Here is a 20,353-nt window from a genome sequence, read left to right as displayed (position 1 = left end):
GTGACTGATGTGGAATATAGGGGAACAGTTGGGAACATTGTTGAACAGTAGGGAATAGTGGGAAAGTGGGGAAAAGGAGGAACTGTGGGGAACAGTCTGGGAATCAAGGGTAACAGGTGTGAAACAGTAGAGAACAGTGGGAAAAATGGGAAACAGTGTGGAACAGAGGGAGAAGAGTGTGGAATAGTGGGGTATACTGCAGAACAATGGGCAATGGAGGGGAATATTGGGGAGAAGGGGGAAACAATGAGGAAAGGGGAGCAGATGGGAACAGTGGGGAACACTGCAGGAGAGATGAGAACAGAGAAAACAAAAGGGAGCAGGGGGAACAATGGGGAACGGATGGGGAACAGTGGGGAACCATGGGGAATAGGTGGGAAACTGCTGGGAAACACTTGGGATTGGTGGGGAACAGTGGGAAAAAGTTGGGGAACAGGTGAAGAACAGTGGGGAACAGAGGTGAACTGTGGAGAACAGATGTGGAAGAGTGGGGATTAGTAGGAAAAATGGGGAACAGTTGGAGAACAGTGGGACACTGATGGGGAACAGTAGGGAAACATGGGGAAGAGGTGGGAAACTGCTGGGAAACAGTTGAGATTGGTAGAAACATTGGGGAACAGGTAAGGAACAGTGGGGAACAGTGAAGAGTTGTGGTGAACAGATGTGGAACAATAGGGTACAGTGGGAAAATGGGGTACAGTGAGGAAAATTGGGATAAATGGGCAAGAGTGGGGAACAGTTTGGAAACAGCTGGAAAACAGTGAAGAACTGTGGGGAACAGATGTGGAACAGTAGGGAACAGTGAGAAAAATGGGTAACTTTGGGGAACAGTTTGGGAACAGCTGGAGAACAGTGGGGAACAGTGAAGAGCTGTGGGGGAACAATGGGGAACAGAGGGGAAGAATGAGTAACAGTGGGGAACAGAGGGTAACAGTGGAGAGCAGTGGGGAACATTTGGCGAACATTGGAGAATGTGGGGAACAGTGGTAAAAAGTGTTTGACAGGTGGGGAACAGTGGGGAACCGTGGGGAACACGTAAAATTGTTGGGGAACTGTACTATGGAGGGCAACAGCTGGGAAAATTGAGGAATGTAAGGAAGGAAAGGGGAACAGTGGAGATCTCTGCGGAACAGTGGGCAACAGAGGGGAATAGTGGGGAGCAGTGGGGAACGGATAGCGAACTGTGGAGAATGGGAGAACAGTGGAGAAAAGTGGGGAACAGATTGGGAAATGAGGGGAACAGTGGGGGACCATGGAGAACAGTGGTGAAACGTGGGGAACTGGTGGGAAACAGCAGGCAGAACAATGGAGAACAGGTGTGGAATAGGTGACGAACAGTGGGAAACAGTTTAGAACAGATAGGGAACTGATGGGGAACTCTGGGGACTTGTGGGGACTGTTGGGAGGGCAGAAAGGTACATATATACAGATTTGAAATATGCATTTGGAGTGGTACACACATTTAGGAAAATTTGGAAAGAACGAGGGATGATAACAACAAGATGAAAAGAACTGGCTCATGAGCAACTAACTGAAAAGACTTTGGAAGCATTAATCAAACCAGAAAGAATTGCCACAGTACATGTACCAGGTCATCAGAAGGGGAACTCACCAAAAGCACGAGGAAATCGGATGGCTGATGAACTGGCCCGACAAGCGGCACGATCAGGAAAAGTACATCCACCTGATGGCTCTGATACCTCTCAGAGAAGGGCTGAAGAAGGTCCTATCTTTTCCCTCCCTGAAGAAGAAAAAAATGGAAAAGATGGGAGCAAAGAAGACGGAAAATGGTGGCTCCCCAATGGAAGACAATTGTTAAATAAAGAAATCACCCAGCAGATACTAGGGGAACTGCACTCATGCTCCCACCGGGAGTGCAAGCACTGTGTGATGCATTCTTACAAACTTATGCCTGCAGAGGAGTCTATATCCTAGCAAGACAGGCAGTGAACCGCTGTGTGATCTGTTTAAAGGTTAATAAGAAAGTTATAAGAAAGTTATGAAAGCTATGCCTGGAGGAGTACCACCTTTAGCAATCTGGCCATTTCAGCGGATACAAGTGGATTTCACCAAACTCCCTAAGGTCCAGCGATGGAAATTTCTACTAGCAGTAGTGGACCATTTCACGAGATGGGTTGAAGCGTTCCCCACCGTCAATGCCACTGAACAAGCATATAATTCTGGAAAAAATTGTACCCCGATATGGAATAGCCGAATCCATCAATTCAGATCAGGGAAAGCACTTCGCTTCTAAAATTTACAGCCTGGTCTGTGAAACCTTAGGGATAAAATGGAAGCTGCATACTCCAAGGCATCCAGAGTGGAACAAATGAATGCCACTTTAAAAATGCAAATTACATAACTAAAAGAAGAGACTAAATTACCCTGGACCAAGTGCTAACCAATAACTCTTCTCAGAATTCGGACAGCCCCATGACAAAACATTAATATCCCCTTACGAGATGTTATTTGGACTCCCATATTTGGGGCGGATAGAAGGAATACCTACAGTCAAAAATAATGATGTGTTTTTAAGGAATTATCGACTGGCAGTTTCTCGTTCTCTTGCAGATTTAAAAGCTAAGCGTCTGCTGGTGCAGAGCCCTCCTCTGCATTTCCCTATCCACTCTGTGAATGCTGGTGACTGGGTCCTGATCAATTCGTGGAAAGAAGAAAAGCTTCAGCCCTGGTGGAACAGACCATATCTAGTACTATTGACCACAGAAAAATCAGACTGAACAAAGGAAAAGGGGTGGACACATGCTAAAAGTTAAATAAATGGGCCCCAACAGTATCAGATAGATGTTTTCGCTGTAAGAAGGAAACGGGAACAACAGTATATTTCAATTTGGGCATGTGAGAAAGTGGAAAAGTTTTGGGAAGATCTAAATCAGGTATTAAATAAAATCACAAAAAATAACATATCAAAAAATCCAGAGATTTTTCTTCTAAATAATATAAGAAGTAAAGAACGTGGCCTCGATTTGTATGAAGCGCAAAAAAGATTTATTACGATAGCCTTAGCTGTAGCAAAAAAATGTACAATGTCAACCTGGAAATCAGAAGATAGCCTGGGAATACAGCAATGATACATGGAAATGAATAAATGTATTGAATTGGAAAAATAACATATAATTTAAGAAATAACATCACAGTATTCGAACAAATTTGGGAACCGTACATGGAACACAAAAGAGAGGTCCTACCGCAGACCACCACCTCTTGAAATGACAGAATGAGAAGTAGACGAAATGAACTGACCCAGTGTGTAAAAGTAGATGACACAATTTTCTTGTCTATTTCATTGTGTGATAACATTGTTTAATGGGTTTATTGTATTGTATATGTTGAATGTTTAGTGGGTGGGGAGGGGGGTGGGACACTATATATTCAAGAGGGAAACGTTTGTGGGTATTTTGGTGAATATGGCTCATAGTGTGAAGAAAAAAAACTTTAAAAAAAGAATAAAGGGACCTGTGGTCCCACCACCAGCCACAGAAAGAAGGAAAGAGGAGTAAAAAGGAACAGAAAAGAAAACTACAATAATGAAACTTTTGCGCTTACTATTTCAATTTGACTTATACATATCATAACTTTGCGTGTTAAACCTAAAAATTATTTTATCTCTCTATGTACTAATTATGCTAAGAACCAAAATCAAACAGATTGTTGGGTTTGTGCGAAAATACCACACCATGGCAAGTCAGGAGTCCCCTTAGTAGCAATCCCTCTCTCCCTACACAAATTATTTGATATATAGATCTTGCCGAGCAACAGTGATCCAACCATTGAAGATAAATACAAAGGGTGGTCGATACGACCAAAACCAACAAAGTCACCAACTCCTCAGTCTGGAGAGATGCTTCCTTTTGAGAAACCAACTAGGAGTTTCCAATTTCATGAAGAATTAGACCGTCACACGACTGTGAATCCCACACCCGGTAAATGGCACATATTGGGTGTGTGGACGTAAAATTTATTCATGGTTACCCGGAGAAAAGGAATGTTGGAATCGGACAAAAGGATTTATATTGACCTGTACACCTAAAGGTTGGAGTGGATTTTATTACCTGGCATACTTAATTCCCAATGTCCGTGAACTTAACCAGCTACCTGTACTAGGCTTGTCCCATGGGAAAAGCAAAAGGGTGACTGAAGGAGATCGTCTCATGTGGAGGTTTTTCCCAACATATGGAGCTGCACAAAGTGCGGTTGAGATTCAAAAATAGCAGCCACCCTAGATGAACTAGTAAATAATACGAACCTGGTACTTGGGGAAGTCCAATCCCAAGTCTGGGCAATAAATACAGAAATGGCCACCATGCAACTTACAGTCCTCCAAAAATGCATGGCCCTTGATTTTATTTTGACAGAGAAAGGGCTTTAATTGGTTCTGAATGTTACACATACATCCTGGATGAATCAGCTAATATCTCGGATTTGGTGGTCCATATTAAAAAGTGTAGAGAGAAGATCCAGGAGACTAGAGATAAATATAAAAAAGGAGGTGATTGGACATGGGGAGATTGGAATTTCGGAGGTTGGGTGCCATGGTTAATGCACTTTGCTATATCTGGCTGAATGATTCTAGTGGGCTTATTGATTGGATCAGCCATCCTACGATGTTTTATCACAAGATCCATTTGCTCAGCTACTGGAGCGAAGCAGGTGGTATTAAAAAATCCCATGGCAGATGAACAACGACAAATTCAACTCATGTTACAATTTGAGGAAACAAAAGGTGAACAATAATGCAGTTTAATCAGAAATACATGATAACGAGAAAAAAGGAGGAATTGTGAAAAACAGTTGAATATGATTAAACTCGCACCATTCTGTGAAAAATGATGGAATGCAAAGTATGTAGATAAGAGCTTGAGAGTAGACAGTACTAGCCAGTGGGCCCCTTCTTATCTCAAGCCCCAAGGATGCAAGGAACTGGTTCAGGTTGGTACAGTGACCTAAGGTAGTCTATAGCTCGTACTGCGATTGCCTAATAGGGACATGAACAGGCAATGTATGAAGAGGGAAGAACTGAGCGATACCTGGATTGATGGAAGGGAGAAGGAGAATGTTATAATGTATTGGGATTCTGATTGGAAGAAGGTAAATGAAGGTGGGGTGATGTTGAGCATGGGACTGTACAAAAGAGTGATGATTCTGAACTTCCAGTGTGTCTCCAGACCAGGGACACCCGACTCTGCAGACTCGAAATAAAGATGAACCTGTTCTTCAAAACTTTTATCTCCAGAGTAAGGATTGTGAACACTTTATATTTCACGGTGGGGAATGGATGGTGAACAGTGGCGTAGTGTGAGAAACAGTGTGGAAAAGTGGGGTACAGTTGGAAAACAGATGAGCTTCTGCTGGTCAACAATGGGGAACCAGGGTGTACGTTGGGGAACAGTGCGGAACATTGTTCCCCACTGTTCTCCTTTCCTCGTTCCCTCCCACTCCCCACTATTCCCCTCCGATCCCCATTTTTCTACAGTGTTCCCCACGCTTCCACAATCTTCTCCAGCTGTCCCCCCGGTTCCATACTTTTCCCCATGGTTCCCTACTTTTCCCCACTGTTCTGCATTATTCCCACTGTTCCCCACTTTTGCCCTCTGTTCCCCATTTAACCCACTGGTCCCCATCAACTGTTCTGCACTGTTGCCCATTTTTCCCAATGTTCTCCACTGTACCCCATCTGTTCCCCATATATACCTGTTCCCCAGAGGTTCACACCTGTTCCTGACTATTCCCCACAGTTCCCCACTTTTCCTTTCTGTTCTCCACTGTGCTCCTCTGTTCCCCAACAGGGGGAAGAAAGAGGAGCAGTGGGGAACAGAGGGGCACAGTGGAGAGCAGTGTAAAACAGAGGGGAAGATTGGGGAAAATGGGCAACAGGGCAGAAACATAGAAGATCAGAGCAGGAGTAGGTCATTCGGCCCTTCGAGCCTTCTCCGCCATTCAATGAGATCATGGCTGATCTTAAATTTCAGTACCCCGTCCCTGCCTTCTCTCCGTAACCCCTAATTCCCTTATACTGAAGAAATATATCTAATTCCCTCTTAAATATATTCAATGAACCTGCCTCTACTGCTCTGTGTGGCAATCAATTGCACAGGTTCACCAGCCTCTGGGTAAAGAAATTCCTCCTCATCTCGGTTCAAAATGGTTTGCCTATTATCCTCGAACCATGGCCCCGGGTTCTGGACTCCCCCACCATTGGAAACATCCCTTCCTCATCCATTCTGTCCAGTCCTGCCAGAACTTTATATGTCTCTATGAGATCCCCTCTCAATCTTCTAAACTCCAGCGAGTACAATCCCAAATTGTGCAATCTTTCCTCAGAAGTTATTCCTGTCATTCCAGGTATAAAGCCTGGTGAATCACCTTTGCACTCCATTGCAAGAACAGATAAGGCGACCAAACGTGCACACAATACTCCAGGTGTGGTCTCACCAGGGCTCTGTACAATTGCAGTAAGGTATCCTTATTCCTATACTCAAATCCTCTTGATGTGAAGGCCAACATACCACTTGCCTTTTTAACCACCTGCTGTACCTGCATGCTCGCCTTCAGTGACTGGTGCACAAGAACCCCTAGGTCTCTCTGCACTTCCCCATCTCCCAATCTATTGCCATTCAAATTGTAATCTGCCCTCTGGTTTGTGTTACCAAGGTGGATAACCTCACATTTATCCACATTGTAGTGCATTTGACATGTATCTACCCAGTCCCCCAATTTATCCAAATCACACTGGAGCTTCCTGACCCCCTCTTCAGTGCACACAACCTCTCCTAGCTTAGTGTCGTCTGCAAATTTGGAGGTATTACATCCAATCCTCTCATCCAGATCATTAATGTAAATTGTGAACAGCTGGGTTCCCAGTACAGATCGCTGTGGCACCCCACTGGTCACCGCCTGCCACTCAGAAAATTAGCCGTTTATCCCAACTCTCTGTCTTCTATCTGCCAGCCAGTTATCAATCCACATAAATACCTTCCCCCCACAATCCCATGAGCCTTGATTTTGCATGCCAGTCATTTATGTGGAACCTTATCGAAGGCCTTTTGGAAATCCAGGTACACCACATCCACTGGCTCTCCCTCATCTATTTTACCTGTCACCATCTCAAAGAATTTCAATAGATTTGTCAAGCACAATTTACCTTTTGTAAATCCATGTTGATTCTCTCCGATCCCTTCTCTGCTAGTCATATGCTCCGCTATTACATCCTTAATAATGGATTTCATCATTTTGCCCCTTACTGATGTAAGGCTCACCGGCCTATAATTCCCCACTTTTTCTCTACCCCTTCTTTAAATAGTGGGGTAATATTAGCTACCCTCCAATCCATGGGTACTGATCCTGAGTCTATTGAGTTCTGGAAAATAATTTTTAAAGCATCTGCTATCTGAATGTCCACTTCTTTAAGTACCCTAGGATGTAGATTATCAGGCCCTTGGGATTTATCGGCCTTCAATCCCTTCAATTTCCCCAAGACCATGTCCTTAGAGATACTGATTTATTTCAGCTCCTCCCTTGCATTAGTGTCTATGTTTCCCAACATCCTTGGGAGGTTATTGTATCCTCTCTTGTAAAACAGATCTAAAGTAACAATTTAATTGGTCTGCCATTTCCTTATTCCCCATTATATATTCCCCTGACTCTGACTGCAAGGGACCTACTCTGGATTTCACCAATCTTTTCCTCTTGACATATCTATAAAAGCTTTTGCAGTTGGTTTTTATGTTTGCCGCAAGCTTACTTTCATAATTTATTTTTGCCCTCTTGATTAATCCCTTTCTCCTCCTTTGCTGCATCTTGAACTGTTCCCAATCTTCGGATTTGGTACTTTTTTTGCCCAATTGATATGTTCTCCCTTTGGTCCTAATGCTGTCTCTAATTTCCCTTGTTATCCCCAGTTGAGTCACTTTTCTTGGTTTATTTTTATGCCAAACCGGTATAAACGATTTCTGCAATTCTTCCATTAGATCTTTGAATGCTTTCCATTGTCTATCCACCGTCACCCCCCCCCCCACCATAAACCACCCAATCAATCTTACTTAACTCCCGTCTCATACCATCATAATTCTCTTTATTTAATTCAGGACCTTAGTCTCGGTGATAATTTCTTCACTCTCCATGTCGAGTGAGAATTCGATCATAGTGTGATCGCTCCTTCCCAAAGGGCCTCGTACAACAAGATTGCTGATTAGCCCCTTTTCATTGAACAATACCCAGTCTAAAATGGCCTGCTCCCGAGTTGGTTCCTCGACATATTGGTCTAGATAACCATCCCGTAAACATTCAAGGAATTCCACCTCCTCAGTATTTTTACTCATTTGGCTAGTCCAATCGATATGTAAATTAAAGTCTCCCATGATGACAGCTGTTCCCTTATTGCACGTTTCTCTAATTTCCCTTATTATTCCTTCCCTCACCTCTACATTACTATTTGGAGGCTTATATACCACACCCACTAACGTTTTCCACCCCTTGCTATTCCTCAGTTCTACCCATATAGATTCCGTATCTTCCGAGTTAATATCCTTCCTGTCAATTGTGTCCGTTCCTTCTCTCACCATCAAAGCTACCCCACCCCCTTTTCTTTCTTGTCTACCCCTCCTAAATATTGTATACCCCGGGATGTTAAGTTCCCAGGCTTGCCCACCTTGCAGCCATGTTTTGTAATCCCAATCAAATCGTATTTGTTTGTCTCAATTTCCACAGCCAATTCATCTACCTTGTTCCGAATGCTTCTTGCATTAAGATATAAAGCCTTCAGATTTGCTTTTTTCACCCTCCTTGCTCTTTCTGATTTTTACTTTCGCTGCCTAACCCAGCTTTTCCTATTTTATCTTTCCTGTCCTTTGCTTATCATACAGGTTCCCATCCCAGTGCCAAATTAGTTTAAACCGCATCCAACGGCTGCACCAAACCTAGCTGTCAATACATTGATCCCTTTTGGGTTTAGGTGTAACCCATTCTTTTTGTAAAGGTCATGCCTTCCCCAAAAGATAGCCCAATGGTCCAAGAAGCCAAAACCCTGTCTTTTACACCAGCCCCTCAGCCACACATTCATTTGTCTTCACCTTGCATTTTTGTCCTCACTTGCACTTGGCAGAACAGATGCAGAACAGTGGAGAAAAGTACGGAACAGTGTGGAACAGGGGGGACAGCTGGAGAACTGTGGGGACAGATGGGGAACAGAGTGGACCCATGGGGAACAGTGGGTAATTCTGGGGAGCAGTGGGGAACAGATGGTGAACAGTGAAGAACTGTGAGAAACAGTGTGGAAAAATGGGGCACAGATTGGAAACAGAGGAGCATCCGATGGGCAACAATGGGGAACCATGGGGTACAGTTGGTAACAGTTGGGACCTGTGGGGAACAGTGGGGAAGAAATGTGGAACAGTAGGGAAAAGTGGGAGAAATGGAGAACAGTAGGGAACAGAGGGCAACAGTGGGGAATAGATTGGGAACAGCTGGAGAAAAGTGGGGAACAGTGAAGAACTGTGGGGAACACAGGGTAACAGGGGCGAGCAATGGGGAACAAAAGGTGAACATTGGAGAACGTGTGGAACATTGGTCAAAAGTATGTGACAGGTGGGGAACAGTGAGGAACAGTGGGGAACAGTTGGGGAACAATGGTGTATTGAGGGCAACAGTGGGAAAAATTGATGAATGGATGGAAGAGATGGGAAAAAGTGGGGATCACTAAGGAACAGTGGGGAAAAGTGGGGATCACTAAGAAACAGTGGAGAACAGGGGTGAATAGTGGGGAGTAGTGGAGAACAGATAGCGAACTGTGGAGAATGGGGGAACAGATTGGGAAATGAGTGGAAGAGTGGGGAACCATGGGGAGAAGTGGGGAATGGTGGGAAATAGCTGAGGAACAGTGGGAAACTGATGGGAAACAGTGGGGATCCGTGGGAGACAGCTTTAACAATGATGTATGGCGCACTGAGACAGAAACTGTGACACCGGATTCAGATCAATGAGAAGGTTTATCAGTGATGAAGGATAAACTGTGTCAGATACTGTGAAAACCAGGTTCACAGTGGGGAGAAAGTTTATCGGTGATACAAAATAAACTCTGGCATATACTGTTATACCGGATTCACAGTGGGTAGAAGGTTTAACAGTGATGTATGGTAGACTGAGGCGGATACCGTGAAACTGGGTTCACATTAGTGAGATGGTTTAACGTTGAGGTTCAATGAACTGTGACAGGTACTGTGACACCAGGTTCACAGTGTGGAAGAGGTTTAAACGTGAAACGCAATACATTGTTGCAGATACCGTGACACAGAGTTAACAGTGGGGAGACATTTTAATGGTGATGTTCGGTAGACTGAGGCATATACTCTGACTCCGGGTACACAGTGGGTAGGAGGTTCAACGGTGATTTGCAAGAGTCTGAGACAGATACCGTGACACCGGGTTTACAATGGGAAAAAGTTTATAGGGTGATGAAAAATGTTTACACAGTTAGCCCGTGATGTGTCAGTTAAGTCTAGGAACTGACGGTGGCAATTCGTAATACCGCGCTGTGCACTCGCTATATCATGCCCCCCCAAAATCGTCACTGTAACTTAAGATACCAGATATGCTTGAGTTAGGCAGACGTTCATGTCGCCTGGGTTGATAGTACTGAACTGGTGAAGTAGGGTCCATATGGCAGGTTTAAGTCTCTCCACGCTGAATAGCTGTGGATGCCCTCCGATGTCCAATGTATATACCACTCCATATCTCTTAATCAAACAAAATGGTCCTTCATGTGGTTTTAGTAACGGTGCCCCTGGAATCTGTCTTCGTACAAATACAAATTCAGTGTTTAATAGTGATTGGGGGACTTGTTGCCTAGTTTTGCCATGCCAGTTGGTAGAGGATGGTTTGCTGTTAGCAGTACCCTTGCGGAGTTGTTGAAGGACGTCCATGACTGAATTGTTTCTGAACTGAATATCTTCTGGAACCATAAGGGCCGGACGAAACATCAATTCTACAGATGATGCAGACAGATTTTCTTTTGGAGCTGTTCATACTCCTAATAGAACCCAAGGTAGTTCATCGACCCAGTTGCTCCTTACGTGATATTGTAATGAATAAATATATTTGGAGAATTTGGTGTTATATACAGAATTTAGGTTAAAATGACTTAAGTTAAAATGTGATGATTAATCATAAAAAGGGAAGCCAGAACGGACAGGGAGCTTACTAGCAGCCAAGGACAAAAGGTTCAGCTGGATATGTTTTTTTTTAAACCTATCTTTTCATGGTCATAGTGAGAGACATGCAGGAGACAAAAGATTGATAAGAAGGGTGAGAAACAGAATTTAGTGTATGTAGAGTTCGCAGCGTACGTAACGAACATGATAATTAAAAATGCAGTTATACTTAGAATGCTTTTGCAATACTAACCAATTAAAACAGTATTAATAAGAAGGGGAAGGGCAAACAATAAGGGTATAAAAATCAATGCACTGTATGTATCGGGGCTTAACTGGTGAGAAGCCAGTTGAGTCCAACTCTGCAGACTTGTAAATAAAGCTTGTCGTGTCATCAGTTTTAAAGAGACTCATGTGTGAGAAGTTTTATCTCTGACAAATGGGGACTCGTCCGGGATCTACACTCCGGCCATGAGGGGAGGAGAGAAGAGGGACATCGGAGGCGGTGCACCCCGCTGAGTTCAGCGGCTCCTAGTCCCTTGCTCGTCGCTTCGGGCGGCTTGAGCAAGTGGTATCCGGACAAGGTGACACGACAAGACGGAGAGGAGAAGGGTGACGGTTCAATCCCCGGGAAGACACCGGTAAGTGACGACTTATGATTGTGGTGTGGGGATTGGGTAACAGGTGTAACGGGATACACCTGTTTGGATAAAAAAAAACCTAACGTAATAGATCAGGTATAGAGCTTTTGTCGTGGCGTGAGGACCCTGTCGTGGGACTCTAGGATAGACCCCAGGGAAACCTCGGCGGTAACCGAAGGAGGGACAGCACCTCCGACGAAGTGCCGAGAAGAGAGGGGTCAACCCCAGGGAAACCTCAGCGGTAACCGAAGGAGGGACAGTACCTCCGACGAGGCGTCTGAGAAGAAGGGAGTAGGGTCCAGAACGAGAGGGTCCTCAGCAACGATAAACAGATCTAGGTGTGAAAATGGGAGGATCAAAATCTAAGGGCTCGTCTGAAAATTCAGGACAATTCCTGGGAGTTCCCCTTGACAGCCCTTTGGGGAGAATGTTTGAAAATTGGGATAGTAAAAGATATCGAGACAAAAACAAGAAAAAGATGGTCCAATATTGTCTCCTTTGGTCGAAACAACCTATTAAAGGTTCCTCGGTCTGGTGGCTGAAATTTGGATCTGATGAGGATTGGGTTAGACAAGCATTAAACATATATGTAAATTCGAGACCAAAGGTGAATCAAGAAGAGTCAGCATATGCATTTTGTTGGGTTCCCTGGCCAGGATCCTTAACAAAATGTTTTAAATTGAGGGTAGCGGGAGAAAAGAAGTGGGAACCTTTGGACAACCTCCCCCCTCCTTATGTTCCCCCGGTGCCCACAGCGCCTGAGGGAAGCTCGCTGCTGGAGGGGAAAGGTGATGAATCTGATTGCCCCGAAAGGGGCCGGGAAAAAAAGAATGAATTAAGGGAGTCGGACCCTAAACTTCCACCGGTAAACCGACCCTGGACAAGATCCCAGACTGGTCCAGGACCATCAAAGTTTTCAATAAGCCTAAATCCCCTGAGGGAAGTTCCTATGGGAGGACCGGGAGGGGGAACAGGATATGTGAATGTTCCCCTAACTAGTACAGAGGTGCGGGGATTTAAGAAAGAAATGAAAAAGTTATTGGAAGATCCTATAGGACTGGCTGAACAGCTCGACCAATTCCTGGGACCAAACACATATACGTGGGAAGAGATGCAGGCAATAATGGGAACATTATTCTCACCCCAGGAGAGGCAGATGATTCGACGGGCTGCCCTCCTCATGTGGGAATATGAACAACCTGGGGACCCCAGACCCCATGAACAAAAAGATCCCTTAAATGAACCCAGGTGGGACAAACGAACACCCGAGGGATTGGCAAGTATGAGACAATATAGAGAGTGGACAATTAAAGGGATACGGGAGGCTGTGCCAAAGGGTCACAATTTCACCAAGGCATTTGGGAACCACCAGGGGAAAGACGAGTCCCCTACTGATTTTTTGGAGAGGGTGAGAAAGAATGTCCAAAAGTATATGGGCGTGGACCCTAGTACCCCAATGGGTGAACAGCTTATTCGAATTGAATTTGTTTCCAAATCATGGCAGGACATTAGAAAGAAACTAGAAAAGGAGGAGGACTGGAGCGAAAAACCCCTAAGTGACCTGTTAAAAAAGGCGCAAAAAGTATATGTGCAGAGAGAAGAAGAAGATCAAAAGAGGGCGACAAAGGTTATGGTACAGACTATCCGACAGATGAATGCCGAATCCAGAGGGGAAAGAAAACAAAACCTTCCTCTAAACAATCCAAGATATCCAAGAGAGGGAAGACCCCGGAGGTTCGTTAAGTGCTATTACTGCATTGAGGAAGGACACTTTAAGAGGGAATTCCCCCGATACAAGAGGGAATTGCATGCCCTCGAACTTATGGAAGAAGATTAGGGGGGTCAGGGGTTCCAAATGTTAGGGACCAAGTATAAGAGGGAACCCCTGGTAAAACTAAAAATTGGTCCCAAGGGAGAAGAGGTGGTGTTTATGGTGGACACAGGAGTGGAACGAAGTAGTGTAATAACTGTGCCAATCGGAACTGAACCTGTAAAAAGTAATTTGACAATTTCTGGGATAGAAGGGGCTCCCAGAGTGGTATCAATAATTCCCCAAGTAACAGTGAAACTGGAAGAAAGAGAAGGGGTACAAGACCTCTTGTTGTTACCGTCGGCTGGATTTAACCTCCTAGGAAGGGACTTACAGGCTCTCCTAGGTTTGGGTGCTCTCCCTGTGGATGGAGAAGTGCGAGTCCACCTCTGTGCTTTAAAGGAAGAGGATGAACGGCAGATTGACGAGAGAGTCTGGTATAAGGAGGGAAATCGAGGAGGTCTGGACATCCCACCTTTACATGTCACATTAATACCAGGTCATCAGCCGGTAAGGAAACGTCAGTATCCTATTTCTTTGGAAGGGAGAAAAGGGCTACAGCCGGTAATTGAGACTCTAATACGAGACGGACTATTAGAAGAATGTATGTCACCTTATAACACCCCTATACTCCCAGTGAAAAAGTCAGATGGATCCTATCGCCTAGTTCAGGATCTAAGAAGTTTGAATGCTATTGTTCAGACCCGCCACCCAGTGGTGCCTAATCCCTATACTATTATGAGTCGGATTCCCCCAGACCATGAGTGGTTTAGTGTTATCGACTTGAAGAATGCCTTCTGGACGTGTCCATTAGAAGAGGAAAGTAGAGATATGTTTGCGTTTGAATGGGAAAATCCATGGACAGGTAGACGGTAGCTTCGGTGGACTGTATTGCCCCAAGGGTTCACTGAATCTCCGAACCTGTTTGGACAAATGCTAGAACAAATCCTGGTGGACTATCCACAATCTGATGCTTCCCAACTAATGCAGTATGTGGATGATTTACTATTATCAGGACCCAAGGAACAAGAAATGAGGGGAGATACAATTAGACTCTTGAATTATCTGGGGAAAAAGGGTCTACGGGTGTCCAGAAACAAGTTACAGTTCGTTGAGAGAACTGTGGTATATCTGGGACACCAGATAAGTAAAGGACAGAAACGGATTACCCCTGAACGGATTGCGGGAATCACTAGAATGCCTTTACCCCGTAATAAGAAGGAAATAAGACAATTCCTGGGACTCTTAGGTTACTGTAGGTTATGGATAGAGGACTATTCAGCTTTGGTGAAGTTTATGTATGAAAAGCTGACAAATGAAAATGAATATCCATTGAAATGGACCCAGGAGGAGGAGGGATGGTTTGAGGACTTGAAGCATCGCCTGACACGAGCCCCAGTACTCACTCTGCCCTCTTTAAAACAGCCCTTCCAGCTATTTGTCACTCATAACCAAGGAACAGCTGTGGGAGTTTTAACACAGGAAAAAGGCGGTCAGCGACACCCAGTGGCTTTCCTTTCCAAAATGATGGACCCAGTGTCTCGCGGATGGCCGACGTGTATCCAGGGAGTAGCGGCTGCTGCTCTGTTGGTAGAGGAAGCACGTAAACTTACTTTTGGAGGAAAGATGACTGTGTACACCTCCCATTCTGTGAGTGTTTTATTAACACAAACTGCCCATCGATGGCTGACTGATTCTCGCATATTAAAGTATGAAACCATTTTAATGGTCGGAGAAGATCTACAGTTTGCAAAGATTAATAGCTGCAACCCAGCTCAGTTTTTATGCGGCAGTGAAACAGAGAGAGAGGTGGAGCACGACTGTGTCGAGTTGACAGATCTTCAGACCAAGACCCGAGAAGACCTTTGCGATACTCCGCTGGGAGAAGGATATGAATTCTACATTGACGGCTCCGCCAGATGTGTTGACGGAATGAGAAGAAGTGGGTATGCTATAATAGAAGGAAATACTTGGAAAGTATTAGAATCTACGAGACTACCCGGAAGCTGGTCAGCACAATCCTGTGAACTATATGCCTTGCAGAGAGCCCTCAGAATACTGGCAAAGAAAATTGGAACGATTTACACTGATTCCAAATACGCATACGGGGTAGTGCATACCTTTGGTAAGATCTGGAAGGAGCGTGGTCTAATTACATCAAGAGGAAAGGAATTGGCACACGAACAGATGATTACTCTGACTTTAGAAGCCTTGACATTACCCCAGGAAATAGCAGTGGTCTACATACCAAGCCATCAGAGGGGAGATACCCCGACAGTAATTGGAAACAGACTGGCTGATGAAGAAGCCAAAAGGGCAGCCATGCAACAAGAAGTCCGTTTGCTGACCTTAATCCCAATAAGGCAAGGCATAAAGAAGGCTCCCATTTTCACTGCTAAGGAAGAAAAGGACATGGCTCAGCTGGGCGCAAGCCAGCTGCCTGATGGAACATGGAAGACACCAGATGGAAGAATGGTTCTAAATAAAGAAATAACTCGCAATATTTTAAAACACCTGCATCATCAGAGCCACTGGGGCACCCAAGCCTTATGTGACACAGTGCTTCGAGAATATGTGTGTAAGGGAATCTACACCTTGGCCCAACAGGAGGTGCAGAATTGTCACCTAAACACAAAAATTAATAAGAAGGTAATGAGGACAGGGACCATGGGAGGTCAACCATTAGCCATACGCCCTTTTCAACGTATCCAGATCGACTTCACAGAGTTACCTCAAGTTCAAAGATGGAAATATCTGTTGGTGATAATAGATCACTTTACCCGATGGGTGGAAGCCTTCCCAACAGTAAATGCTACAGCCTCTACAGTAGCTCGCCTCCTCCTAGAGCAGATAATCCCCAGATATGGTATAATGGATTCTATAGACTCAGACAGGGGTCCACATTTTTCTTCAAAAATCCAGCAATTGATTTGTAATGCATTACAGGTCTCTTGGAAATTGCATACCCCTTGGCATCCACAAAGCTCAGGGAGGGTTGAACGTATGAATGGAACCCTAAAAATGCAATTGACAAAATTAATGGTGGAAACTAAAATGCCTTGGATAAAGTGTCTGCCCCTGGCTTTATTGAGAATTCGTACTGCCCCACGAAAAGATGTAAGGTTGTCCCCTTATGAAATGATGTTTGGGCTTCCCTTCTGGAGTACAGTTGAGGGGTGTCCCACCTTGGGGGAAGGGGATATATTTGTTAGGAACTATTTACAGGCACTGTCACACTCTCTTGCAGATTTGCGAAAGAGAGGACTATTGGCACAAACACCGCCTTTAGACTTTTCTTTACACAAAGTGGAACCAGGAGACTGGATTCTCATCAAGACCTGGAAAACTGAAAAACTCCAGCCCCAGTGGGAAGGTCCATACCAAGTTCTCTTAACTACAGAGGCTGCAGCACGAACAAGAGAGAAGGGGTGGACGCACGCATCCAGATTTAAGGGACCTGTAGAGGCGCCTCAGGACCCTGATACGAACTCAGATTGGACTTGTGTTCCTGGAGAAAAACCTCTTACGTTGCGATTTCGCAGAAAGACTTGATTCACAATGTTATTGTTATGTTCTTTGATTTTTCTTCGTTTGCCTATGTCTTTATCAGGTGTGAAATGTAAGAAATGCAGAGACACAGTGGTCCTGTTTCAGGACCACATTTGGGGAAGAAAGGAAGGTAATTTTATTTCCCATACCTCAGTTCCTGAGAAATGCTGGGCAGAAAATACCACCCAACATCCATATACCCCTTGTGTGGAAAAAGAAGGAAATAATATGGGTCATTATATACAGATTCCTAATACCACTCCTTTCCCTCTTAATTGTTGGAAGGGTGACTCAGGCCCACCATGCCCTGATGGACTCTGGTTTTGCATACACCAGCGTACTGTTCCAATGAAAAGTTCCACTCCACACTCGAAAGTGCCTGCCCCTTTAAGACAGCCGGACTTAGTTCGAGTCCATCCAAATAACCATGAAAGTTTCGGTAATGCAGTTGGGGGAGATAACCTTTTTGTAGATCTTGCAACTAAAATTGCAGGAACTTTTAATGTAACCAATTGTTGGGTCTGCGGGGGTCCATGAATGTCAGAGCAATGGCCTTGGTGGGGGGAGCCCCTCAATTCATTGACCATGATTTCCCGAATTTGGACAACTAACTGAACGAGATCAAGAGAAACTTGGTCTCTCTCTAACGTCCCCTCTGGTTTTTATTGTCTCTCACGAACTGGCAAATACCCAGTAGGAAAAAGTCCCTGCAAGGCTGTATGGATTCGCATTTCGCCTGGTATTTTCACTTGGTTTCCTAAACCCCTGACTTGGTTCTTATCCACTGTTTTTAAAACTAATTGCCTACCCCTGTCTAATAGCAGTATTCAGTTTTGGAATTGTACCAGTTCCACCATCACAGGACCATACCAATCAAACCCCGTTCTTAAAAGAGTTTGGGAAAGGGGGTATGGAGTATCCCCAAATGGATTATTCTGGGTAAGTGGTAATAAAGCTTATACTCGTCTTCCCTCACAGTGGAGTGGAACTTGTTTCCTAGGAATAATCCGCCCAGAATTTTTCCTCCTACCCCACGATCACGGTCATAAATTAGGAGTAAAGGTTTTTGATACATTACACCGTCAGCCCCACTCTAGCACGGTACATTTGGGACAATGGGGAGATGATTGGCCTCCAGAACACATAATTCAATATTATGGTCCCGCTACATGGGCTCAAGATGGATCCTGGGGTTATCGTACTCCTATTTATATGTTAAATCGCATTATTCGCTTACAAGCAGTCCTTGAAATTGTTACAAATCAAACAGCTCTAGCCCTGCAATTACTTGCATCCCAGCAAGGTCAAATGCGCTCTGCTATATATCAGAACCGTCTGGCCCTAGACTATCTCCTAGCCACGGAAGGAGGTGTATGTGGCAAGCTTAATTTGACTAACTGCTGCTTACAGATTGATGATAATGGCCAAGCCATTCGAAAAATCGCTGATAATATTCGTACTTTGTCCCATGTACCGGTTCAAACCTGGCATCCTTTTGCAAAATTAAATTGGATGGACAAATGGTTTAGAGGAACCTGGTGGCGTACCTTATTGTGGGTCATCGGAGGTATTTTATTCCTCCTATTTATTTTGCCCTGTATTATTCCCTGTCTACGCAGCCTGGTGATTTCCATGGTCCAACAAGCTATGCAACCAGGGGGACTGGGAGACCCCGTTAGAATTTTACTTCAGCACGAGATTAATGTATCATGAAACGTTTCTCTTCCCCAGGTTAAAATCGCCATTCATATCTATATATAATACACACATTTTAAAGAGAGAAAGGGGTGGATTGTTATATACAGAATTTAGGTTAAAATGACTTAAGTTAAAATGTGATGATTAATCATAAAAAGGGAAGCCAGAACGGACAGGGAGCTTACTAGCAGCCAAGGACAAAAGGTTCAGCTGGATATGTTTTTTTTTTAAACCTATCTTTTCATGGTCATAGTGAGAGACATGCAGGAGACAAAAGATTGATAAGAAGGGTGAGAAACAGAATTTAGTGTATGTAGAGTTCGCAGCGTACGTAACGAACATGATAATTAAAAATGCAGTTATACTTAGAATGCTTTTGCAATACTAACCAATTAAAACAGTATTAATAAGAAGGGGAAGGGCAAACAATAAGGGTATAAAAATCAATGCACTGTGTGTATCGGGGCTTAACTGGTGAGAAGCCAGTTGAGTCCAACTCTGCAGACTTGTAAATAAAGCTTGTCGTGTCATCAGTTTTAAAGAGACTCATGTGTGTGAAGTTTTATCTCTGACATTTGGTAATATTTGCGATTTTGGTAAGATTTAGTGTAGGTTACAAACATACATACATACCTTTTAAAACAGATTTTATTTGAAAGACTGAAGAAATATTGATGTACATACACAAGTAGGTGTTAACTGAACTGATGTAATAAAATGAATGACCATTGTTTGGAAATGGAGCCAGGATGACTACAAGTACCTTTCTGCAGGGCGCTTACAGGAAAGTCACTCACCGGTTTTGTTTATCTAACCACAGCTTGAGCAGAAGAAAGAACTCCTGTTGTTTGGAATAAGAGAAATGGAACTCTGTGGTCACTTAAAGAAAGAAGTTACCATCTGGAAAACCCTGACGGGGCAAGTTTCATCAGCGAGACATTGACGTGACTAATGGTGGTACCTCAGTTATGGAAATCCTGGAACAACAAATCACTCTCTGCAAACCCTACAAGAACCTTCCTGAGCGGTAAATATTTACCTTTCGAGCACCAAAACCTGGTGAAATTTATACATGATCAATTATGTGCACAGCAGAAGAATTGCCTGCATCCAGAGAACTTGGAAGAAGGAGAAGTGAGATTGAACTGTGAACCAAAGAACTTTTCATAAAATTTAAACACATTACAAACATGTGTGCTTAGAATTAGAAGGGGGTTAATTTGGGTTAGTTAAGTATAGAGTTAAGTTAAAGTTTCATTCTATTTTAATGTTTAAAGTTGATTAAAAATAACTTCTGTTTTAAAAACCACCTGTCTTGGTGAATGTCTATTGCTGCTGAGTTTTGGGGTCCTTTGGGCTCGTAACAATATCTGCTTAGATAATGACATTGGGCCTGTTCAAAGCAGGAAATGGCTTCTACCAGCAGGAGTTTCTATTTGAGAAAAAATATTGATAGGTGGCTGGCCACATATGTTTCCTAAAAATTAATACCC

At 43.9% G+C, this 20,353-nt stretch overlaps 1 long non-coding RNA gene across 1 annotated transcript; it reads left to right on the top strand.

The window, feature by feature from the left end:
* The first annotated feature begins 11,137 nt into the window (after positions 1-11,137).
* LOC138750572 (uncharacterized) lies at positions 11,138-19,403 on the top strand. Its single transcript, XR_011349389.1, has 2 exons — positions 11,138-11,803; positions 16,861-19,403. It is a non-coding gene; the product is annotated as an uncharacterized lncRNA (long non-coding RNA).
* The last annotated feature ends 950 nt before the right edge of the window (positions 19,404-20,353 follow it).

Source organism: Narcine bancroftii, unplaced genomic scaffold, assembly GCF_036971445.1.
Source record: "Narcine bancroftii isolate sNarBan1 unplaced genomic scaffold, sNarBan1.hap1 Scaffold_168, whole genome shotgun sequence".
NCBI classification, from domain to species: domain Eukaryota; kingdom Metazoa; phylum Chordata; class Chondrichthyes; order Torpediniformes; family Narcinidae; genus Narcine; species Narcine bancroftii.
The sequence above is the reverse complement of the archived record's forward strand: the minus strand, read 5'-3'. Positions and strand labels throughout refer to the sequence as shown.